The 19,488-nt window shown below is 42.4% G+C and overlaps 1 long non-coding RNA gene across 1 annotated transcript; it reads left to right on the forward strand.

Moving 5' to 3' along the window:
* Positions 1-844: 844 nt before the first annotated feature.
* On the forward strand, positions 845-15,182 carry LOC116438586. Its single transcript, XR_004237829.1, has 2 exons — positions 845-975; positions 14,889-15,182. It is a non-coding gene; the product is annotated as an uncharacterized LOC116438586 (long non-coding RNA).
* The last annotated feature ends 4,306 nt before the right edge of the window (positions 15,183-19,488 follow it).

Here is a 19,488-nt window from a genome sequence, read left to right on the forward strand (position 1 = left end):
AGGCCAGATTTTCTGAGGGCTGTCCTGCAAGGTGCAGTAATCACTCTCTGTCTTTGGGTGAGAGACCCCCGAGGGCAGACAATTGCATTTCCTGAAAGGCAAAAAGGTGTTAATTCATTAGTGAAATGTTGTGGCAGCTCTTGGTGCAGCCACTCTGGGGGAGCAATGTCTCTGTCCCTTGTGCCAGCTCCAGGCTCCTGAGCTATATCTTTCAGCAGTCTCTTGCAGTGAACCATGACCAACCCCAGGGCCAGCCCCAAAAGTCTTGAGCATTCCTAATGCTGTGAAAAATACATAAATCTGTGCCTTACCTTTAGCCGCAGCTTCCTTTCCTCGTACTTCTCATATCCGGCCACTTCCCCAGAGTGATCTAGGTTCTTCTCTAGGTTCTTTGGTAGCTGATTGGTTTCTGTTAGTCCTCCCCACCAACCCCATTTCCCATTTGCTGTAACCCCTTCTCCCCGCCCTAATGACATCCCCTGGCTGGTATATCATTGGTTACTTTGTGTTTTCCATGCCTGTTTGTTGGGGTACAAAACTGCCCCACCTGGCCATGTAGTTTGTCTTTCCTCATGGGTTTCTTACCCTGCAATGAACTCACTTCCTCCACGTGGAGTCCTTCTGCTTTATCCTACCTCCTTCGCACACCTTGCCATCAGGGAGCCAGGCGAACATGAGCAGGTGCTTCGCCAGCTTCCCCCACGCTGCAATCGGACTCTATCTGTCCGCTCGGGGCAGGCAGCAGTTCGCACGGTACCAGGACAACGTGCTAGCCATGGGACGGTACGGCAGCAAGTCTGTGGCAATCCTACCAATTTGTTGTCAGCATTAATTATGTCTGAGATGATCAGCATCTTTATCAGTGAAGTGTCTGGGAACGTCTCAAGTGCTACAGCTTAGACCAGCAGTATCAACGCGATGCTTCTCAGGAACTGGTAGACTGAGACAATAAGCTATGGGTAAAATAAACTGCAGGTAATTTTTTCTATTTCTAGTCCTAGAAAACCTGTGAGTTGGTTTAAAACTGTCCTTTAACATTGCTGTCAAAACATTATTTAGCACTTCACTGATAGAGATCATGGGTCACAGAATATTCTGATTTGGAAGGGACCCACAGCTCTTAAGGGAATGGCCCATCTTGAACCTGCAATCTTGGTGCTATTAGCACCATGCTTTAACCAACTGAGCTAATCTCTATTCTGCAACAACAAAAAAATCATGGCGGCATTTGTCAGCAAAAGCTTATTTTTGTTCTGAGTTGCACAAGATACAAGGCTCCTTTATATAGCTCAGCTGTATGGGAGTGGTGCTTTGCCGGGGTGCTTCAGCCTGTACAGTAACATGTGCAGAGCCCAAATCCTGTTCTCATGAGTAGGAACAGCTGGGGCTTGGGCCACTAATTCTGCATCTGATGGCTCGTGCTGTGTGATGGTGGGAAAAGCCCCTTTTGCAGATCAAAAAGCCACGTGGTAGGCTAGTGTAGGACTCTGTGGAGTTTCTCTATAGTAATTTTTCCCCAGGGTTTTATATGCAGAATATGTTTGTGCTGTTGAGAGAATATAAAGACATGAAATGCCCTCTGGTTGTATGTTGTGTGAGACAGTAGGAAAAAAAATACGCTTATGCTTGTTTTTAATGCTGTGCTTTTGCTTTTCCTTTGCTGCATTGCCATATTTTTTCCATGTTCAGTTTTAAAAGAGAAAGAGTGTATTTACACTTTATTTTGTGATGAATAAAAAATACAAGGACAAAGAGTATATATACATTTTGCTTTGTGATGAATAAAAAAACCCAAGAGCCAATACTACCCTTCACAGAGATTCTAATTTATACCAGATGGATGGATCTGCAGGAACACAGGAGATTTGCTATGCATAAAATATGGGACTGTCACAGCTTGTGCTCTATCAGAAAGGAACAGGTCTATGGATTATATGGTTTATAGCTGAAAATGTTTTTAAAGTTTTGTACAGATGGCTGACCAGTTAAACCTGTAGTGTAGCTTTCTGAAAGACTGCCAGGGTACTACAACATGCTTTACTGACCAAATTGCTTGGAGTATTTTAAAGCCATTTCCCTCTTTCTTACATATCTGCATACTGTAACATAGTTATACATAAGACATTTTTCAGCTGTTCCTGCAGAAGAATATATGGAGCAAATCTTCTGAGAGTGATGAAGACAAGTAAGATTTCTTTTGCATACATGCACATGGAATGTTTGGTATCCAACCTGTGCTGAATACATACATGCATTTACCTTGTTGCACCCACGCGCTCTTTAATGCTTGTAAGAGGTAACACTGATGCAGACACACACACACTTTCCTGTGTGGGTATGAATTTAGGGCAATGTACCCTTTAGCTGCCGGAATAGCCTCAACACATTGCCTGATTCATTAGAGGAGGGTATAAATTTCATACTTGTTCAAGTAGGTTTTCCAAACAGGATGTACAAAAAAGAAATCTTAGTTAGACTGCTAGGTAGGGTCTTGCTCTGTATAGCATTTATTTTATTTCAGCAAGTTTTAGAATGACAATAACAGCTTTGTGTGCCATTAGTGGCTTCATCCAAGAGACTCTGAGCTCTTTAAAATCAATTACATTTCTAAACAGTGCATCAAGTACAATACTTGCATTTCACTATAAGGCATAAAATACTTTGGAGAGGTCTGGCTCTTGTCCGCAGTCTCAGATCAATGCAGTGACCCAAGGATGAACCGAGCTGGAGGATTCTGACTCTTCGGCAATTTTTCAGCCATTAAATCCCTTAGTCAGAAGCTCAGACTTAAGCAAATGCTGTCAGCTGGAAAATAGGCATTTTGAAAAGAAAGGAAAGGGACGTCTAGAGTAAAGTGGTATCCTGCACCTTCCAACACCTCCAGATTCAAACAGCTGTTTCATGACCAATTTCCTGCATCATTGGAAGCAAGGCACCAATAGCAACATTTTAAAAGAGTACTTGCATTTTCATTTCCCAAAGATCTCACTTTCATTAAGACAAAGACTTATGGATGTAACTCTGGATTTAAATCTGCTGTTTGAAGTTGAAGCTTGGTACATGATATTCCCTTGTAACTGAAGGTCTTCTATGTCTCAGTTTCTGTGGTTGTAGAAGAGGATTAAGTGGTGACGCAGGATTGAAAGTGTCACCAGATGCCGTCGTGACAGTGATTATGCCTGCATATTAGGCAGGGAAGAGAACATTTTTGTAGTCCTGCCCAACATAGGGAGGACATTGACCTGTTGGAGCAAGTCCAGAGGAGGGCCATCAAGTTGATTGAGGGGATGAAGCACCCATCCTATTAGGAAAGGCTGAGAGAATTGGATTTGTCCAGCCTGGAAAAGAGAAGGCTTCAGGATGACCTGACTGTGGCCTTCTAGTACCTGAAGAGATCCTATAAGAAAGCTGGAGAGAGTCTATTTGCAAGGGCACATAGTAACAGAACAAGGGGGAATGATTTCAGACTGAAAGAAGAGGAGGTTTAGATTGGATATCAGGAAAAAATTCTTTGTGGTAGTGGTGAGCCACTGGAACAGGTTGCCCAGAAAAGTTGTGGATGCTCCATCCTGGATGGAGATCTGAGCAACCTGGTCTAGTGGAAGGTGTCCCTGTCCATGGCAGTGGGATTGAAACTAAATGATCTTTATGGTCTCTTTCATTCTATCATTCTCTGATTCTATGATTCTGGGATCTAGGAGACAGGTAGCTGACACTGTTTCCCACATATTGATGGTGATGAACCTTATTGATGAGAATTTCTATGCCGTTGACTTAACAGATGGAAGATCATTAAGTATTTTAATGCATACTAACCTAACAGGCTGAGAATTCATCAAAGCACTGGTCTTATCCAAATAAATAATACTCTCAAATGGCCTTCATTTTCACCTCCGAGGAATAAGGCTTGCAATCTGCCTGCCTTGGTCTGTTCTATTGGTGTAGTAGCCCATCAATACAAGAGAAAGTGACTGTTTCCTATGCTGAAACTCAGCCTTTCCTGAATCACCAAAAAAATCAGTGTAACTATTGTCCTTCACTGCTGCTGCACTGCACAACATGTCTTCTGAAGGGCATAGAAATTTTTGAACTATCTGTATTTAATGCAGAATGATTCCCACTATATTGTTTTTCTAAGGCATGTGCTTGAAGAAGGGCTTCCTGTCTAGGATTTCACTTGTATTTAGAGTGGGAGAGTTCTGTACATCCATAAAGACCTAAAAGATCACTGCCCAGTTCCCAGGTGGCACATGGATTTTCTGGAAGACATAGAGAAGTTAAATGTGCTCAGAAATCTTCTGTGTTCTTGAGACTTGCATTGAAAAGGGAAATCTGTGCTTAGGCATGCTTGGGCATTAGCCTTATAAACTTTCTCTTTTCCAAGCACAAATATTAACAGCAAATCCCCTCCTATGAAAATAGTCACTTATCTTACAGAAAAGCGGCACAAAGACAGTTGGGCCTATGTTTATGATCCATACTGGTGAGACACACGAGGAGCTGTGCAGACACCTTTACCAAGGCAATATTCACATTGATGCTACAGTGGAGTTACTGTGAATAGGGATGGGGACCTCAGCTCCCCACAGGCTTAGCCCAGAGCCTGATGAACAGAACTGCAGAGAAGCAGCTGGAGCTCTGCCTGGGGGGGGGATGATGAGTGAGATGACATTTTATGTATTAGGATTAAAGGGCAGACTGACAAAGGTGACACTGCTGTGAGTGTTTGCTACAGGCCCTCTGATGAGGAGGAGGAAGTGGACAAACCCTTTTACAGACAACTGGAAGTAGCCTCACAGTCACAAGTCCTGGGTCTTGTGGGGAACTTCAGCCACCCTGACATCAGTTGAAGGAACAACACAGCAAGGCCTAAAAAACCCCTGCGGTTTCTCTCAGGTTACCCCGATGTTAACTTTCTCACAGAGGCTGTGAGGGAGCCAACAAGGAAAGGTGTGCTGCTGGACCTTAACTAACTAACAAGGAAGGCTGGAGGCAGCCTTGGTTGCAGTGACCATGGATTGCGGACTTCAGTATCCTGCAAGGATGGAGAACATAAGATTGCAACCCTAGACTTCAGGAGAATCAGTTTTGGCCTCTTCATGGAACTTCATGGAAGAATGCTGTGGGAATGGCCCTGCAGGAAAGTGAGTCCAACAAGCTGGTCAGTATTTAAGGATTACTTCCTCCAGGTTCAAGGAAGGTGTATCCATCCCTGTGGGCTAGCAAGTGAGAAAAAGGAAGAGGAGACCTGCATGGATGAACAAGGAATGGGGAAAACCCAGACATGGGGTGGAAGTAGGGACAGGACTCCTAGGATGAATACATGGATATAGTCAGAGTATGCAGAATTGCAGTGAGGAAGGTCAAGGTGTAGCTGGAATTAAATCTGACTAAGGACAGGAAGAAGAGCTTCTTCAAATACATCAGTAATGAAAGAAATGCTAGGGAGAATATGGGCCTGCTACTGAATGGAACAGGGACCCTCACTGATGCCTTTTCCTGGTCTTAAAATCAAGAATCAAACATGGTTAGAAGGGAAAAAGGGATTTTTGCCTCTGTATTTATTTTAAGGATCCTTAGGTGCACCACATCCAGGTGTAATGCACTGAAATGCACACCGCAGTGCACACCCACAATAGCTCGGGTATAACATTATAGGTCTTACTAATTAGCATATCTATCAAGGATTCCCCAATGAGAGGCTCAAGTGAGACCCCCTCCCTAAGGAACCTTCCCCTGGATGGTTCTATCTTAGTTTACAGAATGTGTTCTGGAGAGGACCTTGGGGTCTGGGGCTTTCTGATCCCTAACTATGAGGCTTCTAAGATGTTTAGTCTCCTAGCTTGACAAATAAGTCTAAGAATGTAGGCTAAAAACCACTAAGAATACAAAAGTTATAAAAAGGTATATAAAAGGGGTATAAAAGAAAAGGCAAAAAATTATCATGGCACCATCACAATCAAGGTTGTAGAGAAAGCTGAGATACTGAATGCTTCTTTGCTTCATTCTTTACTGCTAAGCCCATCCCTTAGGGAAACCCTGACCCAGGAGACCAGAGTGAAGACCTGGAGAAAGGATAACTTTCCTTTGGCTGAGAAGAATTGGGTTACAGACCATTAAGTCAAATTTGACATCCACAAGTTTGGACTTGTGGCCCTGATGGGATGCATCCACGAGTGCTGAAGGAACTGAGACTTCATTGCTGTGTCACTCACTATCATCTTTGAAAGGTCATGAAGATCAGGAGTGGTGCCTGAGGACTCGAAGAAAGCAAATGGCACCCCAGTCTTCAAAACTGGGAAGAAGGAGGACCCAGGGAACCACTTACCAGGCAGTCTCACCTTAATCCCTGGGAAGGTGAAGGAATGGCTCATCCTGGAGGCCATCTCTGAACATGAAGACAAGAAGGTGGCCATGAGCAGTCAGCATGGATTCATCAAAAGGAAATACTGCGTAACCAACTTGATTGTTTTCTGTGATGAAACAACTACATGAATAGATGAGGGGAGAGCAGTGGGTGGATGTTGTCTACCCGGACTTTGGAAAGTCTTTTCATGCTGTTTCCCATGATGTCCTCATAGACAAACTCAGGGATGTGGGCTGGATGTGTGGACAGAGAGGTGGATCGAGAACTGCTTGAACAAGAGATCCCAGAGGGTCAAAATGAGTGGCACAGGGTCTAGTTGCAGGCCTGTCATTGGTGATGTCCCCCAAGGCTCAGTCCTAGGGCCGGAACTGTTTAACTTGTTCATCCCTGACTTGTAAAAAGGGGGAAATCACTGAGAACACAAAGCTGGGATGAGTGGCTGATACCCCAGAGGGCTCTGCAGCCCTGCAGAAGGACCTTGGCATGTTGGAGAGATGGGCAGAGAAGAACCATCTGAAATTCAGCAAAGGCTGCATGCACCACAGGTCCTGCACCTGGGGAGGAACAAGCCCAGGCACCAGCACAGGCTGGGGCTGACCTGCTGGGGGGCAGCTCTGCAGAGAAGGACCTGCAGGTCCTGGTGGACACAAGCTGTCCATGAGCCAGCAGAGTGTCCTGGTGGCCAAGCAGGCCAATGGTATCCTGGGGGGCATTAGGAAGGGCATTGCCAGCAGGTCATGGAAGGTAATCCTGTCCCTCTACTCAGTCGTGGTGAGACCACATCTGCAGTGCTGTGTCCAGTTCTGGGCTCCTCAGTATGAAAACACTGGAATATCTCTCTTACAAATAAAGTCTGAGGGAGCTGGGCCTGATCATCCTGGAAAAGACTGTGAGGATTTCTTATCAATGTATGTAAGTGTCTGAAGGGAGGGTGTCAGGTGGTGGAGCCAGGTCCTCCTTGATGTTGCTGAGCAATAGGACAAGAGGAAAAGGGCAGAAACTGATGGACAGGAAGTTCCACCTGAACAAGAGGATTAAATTTTTTACTGTGCAGGTGACTGAACACTGGAACAGATTGACCAGAGAAGCTGCAAATTCTTTTTCCCTGCAGATGGTCCAAAGCCGCCTGAAGACAGTCCAAGGTCCTGAGGACCCTGCTTGAGTGGGGAAGTTGGACTATATGGCCTGCAGTGGTCCTTTCCAACCTTAATCGTTCTGTGTTTCTGCAATTCTGTGAATGGAAGTCCTAGTCCTTAACCTCTACCCTCCCATTCGATAGATATCCTTACTCTGTGCCACTGTCTCTCAGCATGCAGCCTTTGGGTTTCTGTTGCTGACACGTGTTCTGGTGCCTCACACGGCTGCCCACATATCCCAGAGGAGATGAACATCATTTTCTGGAATTAGTTTAGCACCATGACTGTGGGTATCTGCTGAAATGGATTGTCTTCCTTGGTACAGCAGTTTTGAATATTTGGTGAGGAAAATGTTCACAGCAGAGCCTATAGTGTTTGTCTTTCGAAGGTTTTCACTGTGAGCCTGGCAGTTTCCTGCCTTGGGAAAAAATGTAGTCTTTGGATTTCATTAATTTTCAAAGGTTCAGTGTGCTTTATTAGATTGTCTGAATCTGCAGAATGATAAAATGGCAGCAATAGGTTTGAGGGGCCAAAAGGGTGAGTTTGGCTCCTGCATACTGTCTTTGGATGAGATGTTCCAATGTCAGGAAACCCAGACATTCACCTTGAAGAGTTAAGCTTTTAGGGGAGATTTAATGTATGCTTTAGTGTCCCACTCTAAATAATTCACAAAATGTCAGCTGATGTCAAGAAATGGAAACTTCTGAATCCAACTGAGATGATCAGTCATGTCTTTGCTTCTAAAACAAGGCTGGAATTATGCAGGAACAATGCAAAGTACTTTAAATATGCAGACCTTATAAACTGCTCATCATGGACATTAAATTGAAGAACACTCTCTTCTTTCTTCCCCTACCTTCAAGCAATCCTTTGGCAGAACTTCCTGTCTTGGTATCACATACAGTTGGCAAAATCCTGGTGCTGCAAAAATTTGATAATGCAGGGAAAAAAAATCAAAGGCCATAAAACACATAAAAGTGACTGTTTAAGCCTTCTGCCTGTTTTTAGGACAATGCTGTCAGGTATTGATTCACACATCTGCCTTTCACCCAAGTGAAGAAATCTTTTTTTTTTTTTTAACCTGGGAGAATGTGGGAACCCTGAGTTCAGAGAATTTCAGTCTTTCAGTGTTGATAGGCAATGATCCTCAAAAGCACTCTGCATTTAACCTGAGGCCTTGGGAAAAGCTTCCCAAATTGTGTGGTAACACTGAGGTTGTTGCTGTGTAATTAAAGTTAATTCACTGGGTGGGATATGTAGAGATGTAGAAAAATTAGGTTTATGGGATACAGTAACAATATGGAGGATTTGGGGTGGGGCTTAGCTCTTCTTCTTTCCTCCTTCTTCTTCACAAATCTGGGTGTTTTGGTATTGGTTCAAAAACCCGCAGTGTGGAACCTGAATGTTTAGTTACTGGATTATAAGTAAAAATAAATTAGTTGCCATTCTGTAATTGGATAGATTGGACTTTAAAAGACCTTGGAAGTTAGAACTTGGGGCCATTTTCACCTTGTTAACTTTGAGGCACACTCTGTGCAGCTGTATTATAGATAAGATATAATAAACATCTAAATCCAAAGATAAACTCCCTGTCTCCTGCATTTTAATTCGAACTCTGAGTAAAAGAACTCACGAAACAGAGGCAAAGAAGAAAAGAAACAAAACAGAGAAAATTAATAGGAGAAGAAATCAGTTCCCAGCTTTCAGGCCTTTGCTTTCTCTCTTAGGTACCACACAGCTGGAGCTGCAACAACAAGAGCCAGGGCTCAGTGGTCAAAAACCATGGGGACTGATTCTGCAGTCAGCATAAATGCAGAATTGATCTGTTTTGTCATAAGGCCACTTAGACTTTTGGCATATTTTACCAATCATATCAACACCAATTATTAACTCTAAAGCTTTGTCTTCTCTGCCTTTCTCTGCCCCTGAAACTGTCAGCCCTCCAAATGGCTGGTACTGTAGGGGCTGGGCAGCAGATTTCATTCTGTCTCTTGATATCCCTTAGAAAACAATTTAAAAATATATTTCAAAAATATATATTATTTTCTCCCTTGCAGTATCAGAAGACAGTGGCATTATGTGAATAAAGGACCATAAAGTAAGGCAATTTTAAAATGCTGTAGCAAGAACTAATACTTTCAGTCAAGCTCCTGCAATACCAAAGTAGAAGTGGGTTTTGTCAAATCTGTGTTATATCTCCTACCTGCTCTGATAATCTGCTGCTGTACATTATTTATGCATTTAATTTCTGTAAAAATTAAAATTCTGCAATTCTGGAAGGGGTTTTCATATAACTGGAGTTGAGTGCTCATTGACCAAAAGGGCAAAAATGAACCTGTTCCTGGGCTTAGCTTTGTCTCAGCTTCTGCAGCATGCTCCATTCCAGCTGCTGTGAGACCAGACCAAGACTATGTCCCCAGGCCTCTAATGGCTGCCTTCACCCAGGAATGGTGGCACTGTCTTTGTCCTCCTCCCCTCAAAGGACAGGCCTGCATGGGGTCCCCAGCCAGTAGAGAAGCTGTGAGAGCCTTTGCCCCGTCTTGCCCCTTGCATTGTAAATGACTAATTGTAAGTGAACTGCTTGGGAGGAAAAAGGACAACTGACTTACTGACCCAAGTTAGCAGACACTTGCCTTGTGGACAGTGCATGGAGTCATGATTGCCCTGAGAAAATGGACCAATTCTGCTTGTCTGAAGACTTGTAGGTATGTTTGAGGTGAGGACCCTCTCTCTGGGCTGTGCCATCAGCACTCAGGAAACAGTCACAGACTGGAGTGTCTGTGTTTCCCTCATCCTGGCAGGCTGGAGATGGTGCAGACTCACAGTGTCTCTACCCCCTTCTCCAGGAGCCCTGGGGCAAACAGGGAGCAGTCGAGGCAGAAGCAAAACTCTTCCAATGGCTGCTAATGTGACTTGAAAGGTGCTATTTCTCAGAAGGAGGTGATTCATAAGACTCCCTGTAACATCCTAGTCCAGAGAGAGGATGAAGATGGTGGCACTGCAAGCCTTGTGAGAAGTCAAGGGGCCAAAGAGGCTGTCTAGATCCCACTGCCTGCCCCAGGCAGGGAGCAGGAATCTTGCCGTCACCAGACACCCTCACAGCTTTTTAAGAAAGGCTTGTTTGCTGTGAGAGTGCATATGCTGCATCTGCGGCAGCAGCTGCAGGGCTAATGGAGTTACTGTACCAGAAGATGTTGCTCAATGATACACAGCATTCTTTACCACTCTGATCAATGGGTAACAAGAGAAATTGCAGAAGCTTTTTCAAGGAGAGGAAAAAAAAGGGATCTGCATAGAAACATATAAACGAGAACAACAGGCCTGACAGTAAATTCAGTAGAGTTTCTAAGAAACTCAGTGCTAGTGGATAACATTCTTATTACAGTCTTGCAGGAAATGCTAGAGCCAAACCTAATTCCAGAAGATATTTAAAATGTTAAAGTAATGTATGGATTTAATAGTAATGAAGGTGTAGGGAAACAGGTTTTCATTGTGCCCTTTGTTTCTACTTATCAGAAAGGCACCAAATCCCTAAGAGCTACAGTCTGTGTAAGGTCAGTTGCATTTCTGTATCTGTGTGATACAGAATTGCCCATCTGGAAGACAAATTACCTGCTATGTAGGTGCTGTCAAGATAACCGAACAGAAATCAGGCGTGTAATTGTTCCGTGTTTTTTTGAAAATGACCTTTTGATGTCACTTGAAAATTTGGCTCCTTAAGTTTAAAATGGAAAATATGAAATGATATTATTTTTGGATGTCTGGTGTAGTAGAAGAAAGAATACAATACATTTCATGGACTTGCATTAACAGCATAATAATCTTCCATTTGCAAAGATGCGTTAAAGCAAAGCAACATTTAGATCACATTTATATTCTTTGTGGTTTAGAAGGTGGAATAGCTTTTGTGATTTAACATTTGCTTCAAAAACTCTTTACACTAATTTGCTCTTACTTCAGGCTCTACCTGTTAGTCTTTTCATAAACTAGTGAGTGGTCTGCAGTCTCTAGGTATGGTGGGACCAATATTGAATCCATTACACATCACCTACCCTTTTCTAGTTTTTACAGGAGTAATTGCTAATAAATACTGGTTGTAGACCAGAGGAAATGTGCATCACAGTCATTGCAGTAATGAACAAGCTGGCACTGAGGAGCACTGGCATACTCTTCAGTGCCATATACTGTCTCATCCTTGGGAAGGTACAGAAAAGGCCCTGGAGACCACCCTACCACCATTGCAGTAGGCTTAGTCTTGGGCATTTACTGACTTAATCTTTACAAAAGCTCAAGCTTTTAGGATTCCCACCTGTCTCAAGGGCTGAAACCAGAAAAACGAGGAAAATTTTTGCTATGCAAAGACTGGGATGGCGGCAATACACTATGGTGTCACAAAATCTCTTTCCTACTTTGCTCTTCTTCCCTACTATGCTTTCCTGATCCTTCTCTCTACCATCTGACCGAACTGGTTTCTTCCCCCAAAGTCCTTTCTCAGCGCTATCTTATTTTCACCTTGACTTAAGTCCATAACCACCTTTTTTTCTTTGCTATTCTGGTGCAGCTTGGCATATTTGCCCTCCTCTGGTGTATCTCTTGCTTTTTTCTTGCTGTGGTTCTTCTGGGGGCTGGGCTGTCTTGTTTTAGCACCTTGCTATACCTGTGGGCAGCTTTCATTGTGTGTTACAGTTGGAGTATGCTGTGGGATGCTTAGTTCTTCCTTAAAAGCACTGGAAGCTTATCTGAAGGAGTAGAGTCTTGGGATACTGTAATAGATGGCAGCATGGAGTGCTTAGGTGTGTGTCTTCTGGAGGATAAATATTTTAATGAATAAATGAGATGAGTCAGTGCTCATGGAGCATGTATTCATTCCTGTCTATGGCTTTCTCTGACTGTTTTAGTTTTCTGATTTGCATTCTGTTCATTTATTCTGACTAAATATATGCATTAGGTTCATTGGCAAGAATAGCAATGATAATAAACATTGGCCTTCCAGCTAAGTTTTTCTCCCAGATTTTCATAGGCTTTTGTCTGATTTCCCACCCAGTTACTCTCTCCTTCTCACTAGCTGCTGCTCATCTGCCCTGCAACCCTATGGAGAAAGCAAGTTATGGGCTACTGAGTGGAAGAGGGTGCATTCATGGCCAGCACTGACCACTAGCAATATGGGCTGGGGGCAGTATCTGTGTCCATTTGCTGAGTCATAGGATCATGCCATGGGAATTAGCCTGGTAGAGAGCTGACCAGCAAAGACTGATGATAGCAAGGCAGAGCATTATGGGCTCATAAAATCAGTTTAGAAGCCAAAAGGTAAACACTTGCTTACAATCAGTTAAAAAATTTGGCAGACCTGTGATGATGAATATAGTTGTAAATGTAAGTCAGAAAGGGGTCTTAGCTCTCCCTCACTGCTTTATAGTAAGGCATGACACAGGCAATCCACAAGCATATGCACAGAGACCACAAATGGTTTCTGTAATAGGTACCCTTAAAATAGCCTTAGGACTGAAAATCCTCTATCTGCTCTCTGTGTGTTGATGTTTTGCCTCCAGTCCTGGGGCTTGGTCCAAGAAGTAATGTTTTATCAGCACTAAGCAGCAACAGAAGAGGTCTAGAAGGAAGACTCTGCGTTTGCTTACTGTATCCTTCCAAAGACAGATGATGATAATTTATCACTTTCTTTACCTTCTTGAGACACCAAGAGTAGGGACATCAATATTCTATTACTTTTTCCAACAGTGTCTCTGTTTTGAATCCATTTCAGTGTATATTGTAGCTGGCTGACCTTTGAGTCCTTTTTCTTGCAGTTAAATGCAGAATTTTGAGGTCGCAATCAGTTTTTACACATGGCTGTGTTTTTTGTGCAAAGGACAAAATATGAAACAAATAGGAGAAAAATATATTTTTCTGCCTGAAGTCTTTTTGAAATAGGTAGAATAAAAGACCGGTAATGCAAGATTTCTAATGCAGATCCTTGTAAAATTAATCCCCTTACTGAAACACAGAAATTTGAAATGACTGTGATACCTTGATTAATGAAAACCTAACAGGAAGTTTGAGTTCATGAGGAACATCCTCCATATAGCACAGATCATCTACCATGGCAAAGCATGACCAGAGGTAGATAGAAATTTCCATGCTTGGATTTTTATTTCTGCTTAATAGAGCTGTAGTAAAAAGTTTTTCATTTGAATGGTGGGGTTTTTTTTTAATTTTTAAGGAAGATACTGTTTTAGGACAATAAAAGAAAATGGAAATACTGCTTGATAATTTTTGCATCTGTTTAATGTATTGCTATTAGAATTTATTCATAAATTAAAAATAATTTTTAGAATTGCAAGGAAAGTGGAAAAAATATGCAGACTCTGCATGTAGCTTGTATGGCGTCTGGATTGATTGTCAGTGATTGTTTTTATTTCTTTGGTTATCATAATGTAGACTAATTATTTATGTGCATATCTAATATCTAATTTAGAGGACTACTCACACATTTTAAGCTAGTCTTGTGACAGGATATCATTTAGAACCAAAGCAGTAAATCTAAGCATGTGACCTAGTATTTTTTCTCACTAATAAAGTATTTTCAGTGGAGGATAAAACATACTTCTTTACTTCTACCATTTGAATGACACATAAAAGTTTGAAACAGAATTGATGTTTTTGTTTACAAAAACTGTCTCCAAGAATATGTTCTCATCTCACTGAGATACATTGTAGGGAGGCTAGATTGTACCAGGGAAACAAAGCTCCAGTATTTCTGTATTTCCAGAAATAAAGAAAATGAGATATTTAATTAAAAGAAAAAGTCAGTTTTTTGATCAGTTGTGGATAGAAGGTTTATATAAATATCCAAATTGACTTGAGACAAGAATTCAATGGAACATATCCAAGTTTCATTTTATTAATCAAATTAATTATTTTTCTTTGTCTGGTTTCTAAGGAGGTTGAAAGGACAGAGCATAGACCTGGATCCATAGCATGCTGTTCTATTCATTCCTTGGATTACATCCATAATAAATCAAATAATGGTCATGTCAGATTTTGTTAGCTATGTCTTTTTAAATCAAAAAAATTAGCACTATACTACTCTATTTCAGTAGTCCCATACTGCAAATTAATATCTATATTTGCACCCATGAAACTTAGCAATCGTAGTCTTCCTACTACCTGCTCGGTTTGCACAGAAACACTATCTGTGCATGTCACACATAGGCACAAGATAAATAATATTTTGATAATTCACTACTTCGATAATTTGGTGACACTGTATTGATGAATTACTCCAAACTAAGTGACCACATGACTATGGCCTTGGAGTATTTTCCTTACTAAAATAACTGCTGTTTCTAACAAAACTGTATTTTGAAATATTTCTTCATTATTTGCAGATGCTGACAGGTGTCTTCAGGTTGAAATACTCTTCTGAGCTCCTAGCAACTGAGGAAGTGTATGGGATTAGATATAACCAGATGTGTCAAAGACCTGAAATTTCAAAGCAGGTGGAGTGACTGCCTTTTAATAACACTGGAAGGACTACAGAAGCACAAGTTACAGATATGTGAATGCATTTATTACAAAATCTCTGTTCAGCAAAAACAACTTGTTTTCTTCAACATTTTATGCCCAAGATCCTATAACTTTTATTAGCCCATTAATTTGAATTAAATGCTATCAAACATTAAGACTTCTGCCCTATTTTTGATGTTGCCTGCAGTTCTTCCTTGCTCAGTTGGTTTTGTTTTGTCTGCTTTCACAAATTCAAACAGTTGTTTTTAACTTTATCCTCTTCAGCTCGTGTTTGCAGGAAATTGTATGGTACATTGACTTATCTTGACTCCTTGGCATATTTAAATTACCCCTCCTTTGATTTTTCAAATAACGTTTTAATAGTTCCAGTTGCAGGAGGAAATAGAAACTGTAGTGCAGTCCTGCCCGGATCACGTCCTAGAGAGTATTTCAGACACTCACGTGGTGTGTTTGAATGTATCTTTGAGAAATTATTGCTCTTTATGTGTATTTGGTTTGTATGGCAAGGATTTGGTGGGGGGGGTCTAAGAGGTGTGGCTTCTGTGAGAAGAGGTCGGAAGTGTTTACCATGTCCAACAGAGCCAGTGCCAGCTGGATTCCACATGGACCCACAGCTGGCCAAGGAGGAGCACATCAGCCATGGTGGTAGAACCTCCAAAATAATCTATTTAAGGAGGAGAAAACCTTGTGCGACTGCAGGCAGAGAGAGGAGTGAGAAGAGAGAAACAGCTCTGCAGACACTGAGGTTAGTAACGTAGGAGGGGGCAGGAGGTGCTCCAGCTGCTGGAGCTGAGATTCTCCTGTGGCTCCTGGAGGTCCACAGGGGAGCAAAGATCCACTTGCAGCCCATGGATGACCCCACGCCAGAGCCAGTGGATGCTGGACTGTGACCCCTTGGGAATTGTGGGATGGTGACCAAGGAGCCAGGCAAGGGCTAAGGCTTCCTATCGATGGCCTACACTATGTACCCTCTACATTATCTTTGAAGATGGAGATTTGCACAGTTTGCATCAAGGACTATTCAACTGAAATTAATTTCTGTTTCAGATAGTGCTGCATTTTTTCATAGCACTATTCAAGTGACTATGCTGATGTCAGTGGTGAGATTTTATGCCATTACACATCAGTATTTGCTTTCAGATGGCAAACAAAGAAACACAGTTCAGTGTAGGACTGCTATCCTCTTTCTTGGTATGAATCTGACTCCATGTAGCCTCTTACAGCTGGCAATCAGTAAAAAGGGAAAAATATGATGAATTGTTTTAGAATAGAAGAGTATATTCTCTCTTTTAAAGCAGAAAAATGCATTGCCTGATTTTCCCATTTAAAAAATAAGACTCCATGTTACTACATGGAGCTCATAGATAATAACTGTGTTATTACTAAGATCTCACATTGTGCCCTAGATGTTTTGATGGCAGGAGCACTCTGCCAGGATTAGCTGCTGCTCCTTTGTCTTTGCCCTCTGCAACCCCTGCTCCTGCCAAACAGCCGACCCAGTGCTTGGTGGGGCTGGGGCTGCTCCCCCTCTGGCATTCCTGCTGAGCATCTGGGCACCTTCGCTAATGGCTTGGCAGCTTTGGCTGGGTGCAGAAACTATGAGGAACTGGCACTGGAAAGATTTCTGATTTTCAAAAAGTAGATGAGGAACTTTGCAATTGCCCCTTCCAGGGTGGGATACACTGGTGAACCATGAGCACGGCAAGGGATGGGAACATGCAGGAAGTGCCCACATCTTTTCCCTTGTGTCCATTGCACTATGAAATACCATTGCCTTTGGTAGCAACAGTAAAGTCCAGCAGAGCTTTGGGTTTGGCTTTGGGGTCTGTTACTTTGATATTTGAGCTATTAGCCATTTTTTTTGCTAGACTTGTAATGGCTGAATGACATTAGGTCTTCAAAAATCACTGGAAATACATTGTCATCATTGTAGAAGCTAAGGTTTATGCCCCAGTGGAGAATAGTTCCACATTTGATGACATATGGCTCTGATGATTTTTAATCTGGTTATTACAGGATTTCTGATACAATATCAATAATCAACAGTACATCCTCCTTGCCATTTGGTCTTATGTGTAGGTAAATTTATCTACAGCATCACTGTGATGTTTTCTCTTTGATTACTGAGTTACTTATAGCCTACATACAAGTGAAGATAAAGTTATCTGTGGAAATTATTGCAAGTGAGGAAGGACATAATATTTGTAGCACAGTACTCAGCAGGAACTGAGCTAAGAGGGGTAGAATACTCTGCTCATCTCTTAGGACCATAGGAGTTGTGTAGTTGTTGCACTGCTGGGTGGAATAGCCAGCCTTGAAAGGATATTGCAGTTGAAGCCTCACTGTTACAAAAAATAAGTTCAGTTTGTTTTTATCACATTTTTACATTAAATCTCCAGACTGAAGCACTTACTTACTGTAAACAGTCTCACCCAATGTCACCTACATGCCAGGCTTTCTTGCTTTATAACTTGGATGGGCAACTAATTGTCACAGTGGAAATCAATCCTTCATTAGTTTTGTGTCTTTTGGGAGTTGTGCCAATCTTCTGTGTGAAATAAATCTAGGCAGAGTAAACAAAAGACTACAGAGATTCAGCAGTGCAGTTACACTGATGAGTATTTGAACAAATTCATGGTTAATGCTGAACAAATAAATGAAGAGATAGCAAGGATAGTTGTTAGCAGGTGAAGGCATTAAGATATCAGTGATACCTGCGCAAGAGAACCCAGCCTATTGGAATTGTAAAGGCTTCTGAAAACTGCCTTCAACAGTTTACCACAGGAAACATGTCTGGGAGTGGCTGAGTTCTGCCCACATCTCTTGTTTCTGTCTTGATGCACATACTGTGCAGGCAAGTGAGTCAGCACTAGTATAAACTCTGACAAAGGGTTTGTGAGTTTGGGTGCCTCAAGCTGTCCAACTCCACAGATTGCAGAGATCTGATCTTGCATAGGGCAGTGATGACTCAATTTTGAGGAAGACACCCAAAATTATGCCTGCTCCTAGAAGACCTAGGTGAGCATTCTGTATTTGCTCAGAGGGATCAGATGTGGACTTGATGGTCCCACAAGACAAGATCCACCCAATGTCAGTGCCACAAAGGTTCACACAGCTGGGCAAGTGGGCCTCTGACACCCTGCCAGCCAGCATCTTTCTTCTGAAGCACAAGGCCATACAACTTGCTGCAGTAAGGTGAGTGTGGGAAGTCAGATTTCAAAAGATCACAAATGCAAAAGCCAAAAAAAAGAACAGATATTTTCCTGCTGAACTGTAATGTGCGTATTCAGTCTTATCCCCCAGGATAAGCTCTACGCACCCATGTGATTAATAGCTGAGTGTTAGAGCTAGTATGTTGATTACATGCATTCCTTCTGTACTGCCTTGTAAGAGTGCAGAGTGGCAGACCTTTGGCACTGGCATTTGACCTGCCGTCTGGACAGCTGCTGAGTCATACAGCCCTGAGTCACATCTGATTGTGCCCAGCCAGTGAGCCTGTGATGAGCACAGCAGAAATGCTACATCTTCTGAGGAAGCAAATGGTTCATCATTGCCATGTCAAAGCACTGCATTTTTTTTGCCCCAGGCTGTATACATGTAAATATCTTGATAGCATCATTTTGATGATTATTATCTGCAGCAGCTCTGGACTCTTTCTGTTTAGGCACTGGAAACCTTCTCTGTTAGAGACAATGTGCTGTGATGTAGCATCTCAAGTTGGTGGGGATTCCCTCTAGAGCAGCACGTTGTTGGCTGCTACTGCACAACAGTTTGTCCTGTGTGTCAGAGTACATGGCCTTCGGCACATGTAGTACAATCACATGGTGTGGAGCTCACAGCACATCCCTCTTGTTTCTCGTGCACCTTACACACTGCATCCAACCTAGCTTGAGAACAGTCTTCTGGTTTAAATGGTTTGAAAAATGAAGCACTTAAATAATGATACCAGTGCTCAATTCTAAGCAAGACTGCAGAGTCCTTGCATGTCCTCAGGGCAGAGATTCACTCTCCTGTTCTCAATGCTCTGCTTGCAAATCAGTGCCTAATATGTTACTGTGCCCTAGGAGGATTATGAGGGTGCATGTAAGGTACATGGAAACTATTGTCTTAAAGCAAAATAAAGAAAACTTCCAGCAGCCCATCTGAGACCCAGATGTGATGAGCCTTCTTGCACAGAGACATGAGGATGCATAAAGGGTGCAAGGATTTCCTGGTGGGATCAGGCTGGCAGATCCTGCCCTGAAGTCTGTGTCCTGCCACAGCGATAGGAGAAGTTTATGGGGCACAGAAGTAAGCCTCAGCCCTCCCTCTCTTTTCCTTCTGTGACTGTGGTACAAGATATGTTGGTGAAGATAACTCTGAGACATCCTGTCCATATCCTGTTGTAGAACTATGGTGTATCTGCTCATCTAAAACATTTCCCACCATGATGATGCCATCTATCCCAGACCCCTGCAGCAT

Source organism: Corvus moneduloides, chromosome Z (genome assembly GCF_009650955.1).
Source record: "Corvus moneduloides isolate bCorMon1 chromosome Z, bCorMon1.pri, whole genome shotgun sequence".
Classification (NCBI taxonomy): Eukaryota; Metazoa; Chordata; class Aves; order Passeriformes; family Corvidae; genus Corvus; species Corvus moneduloides.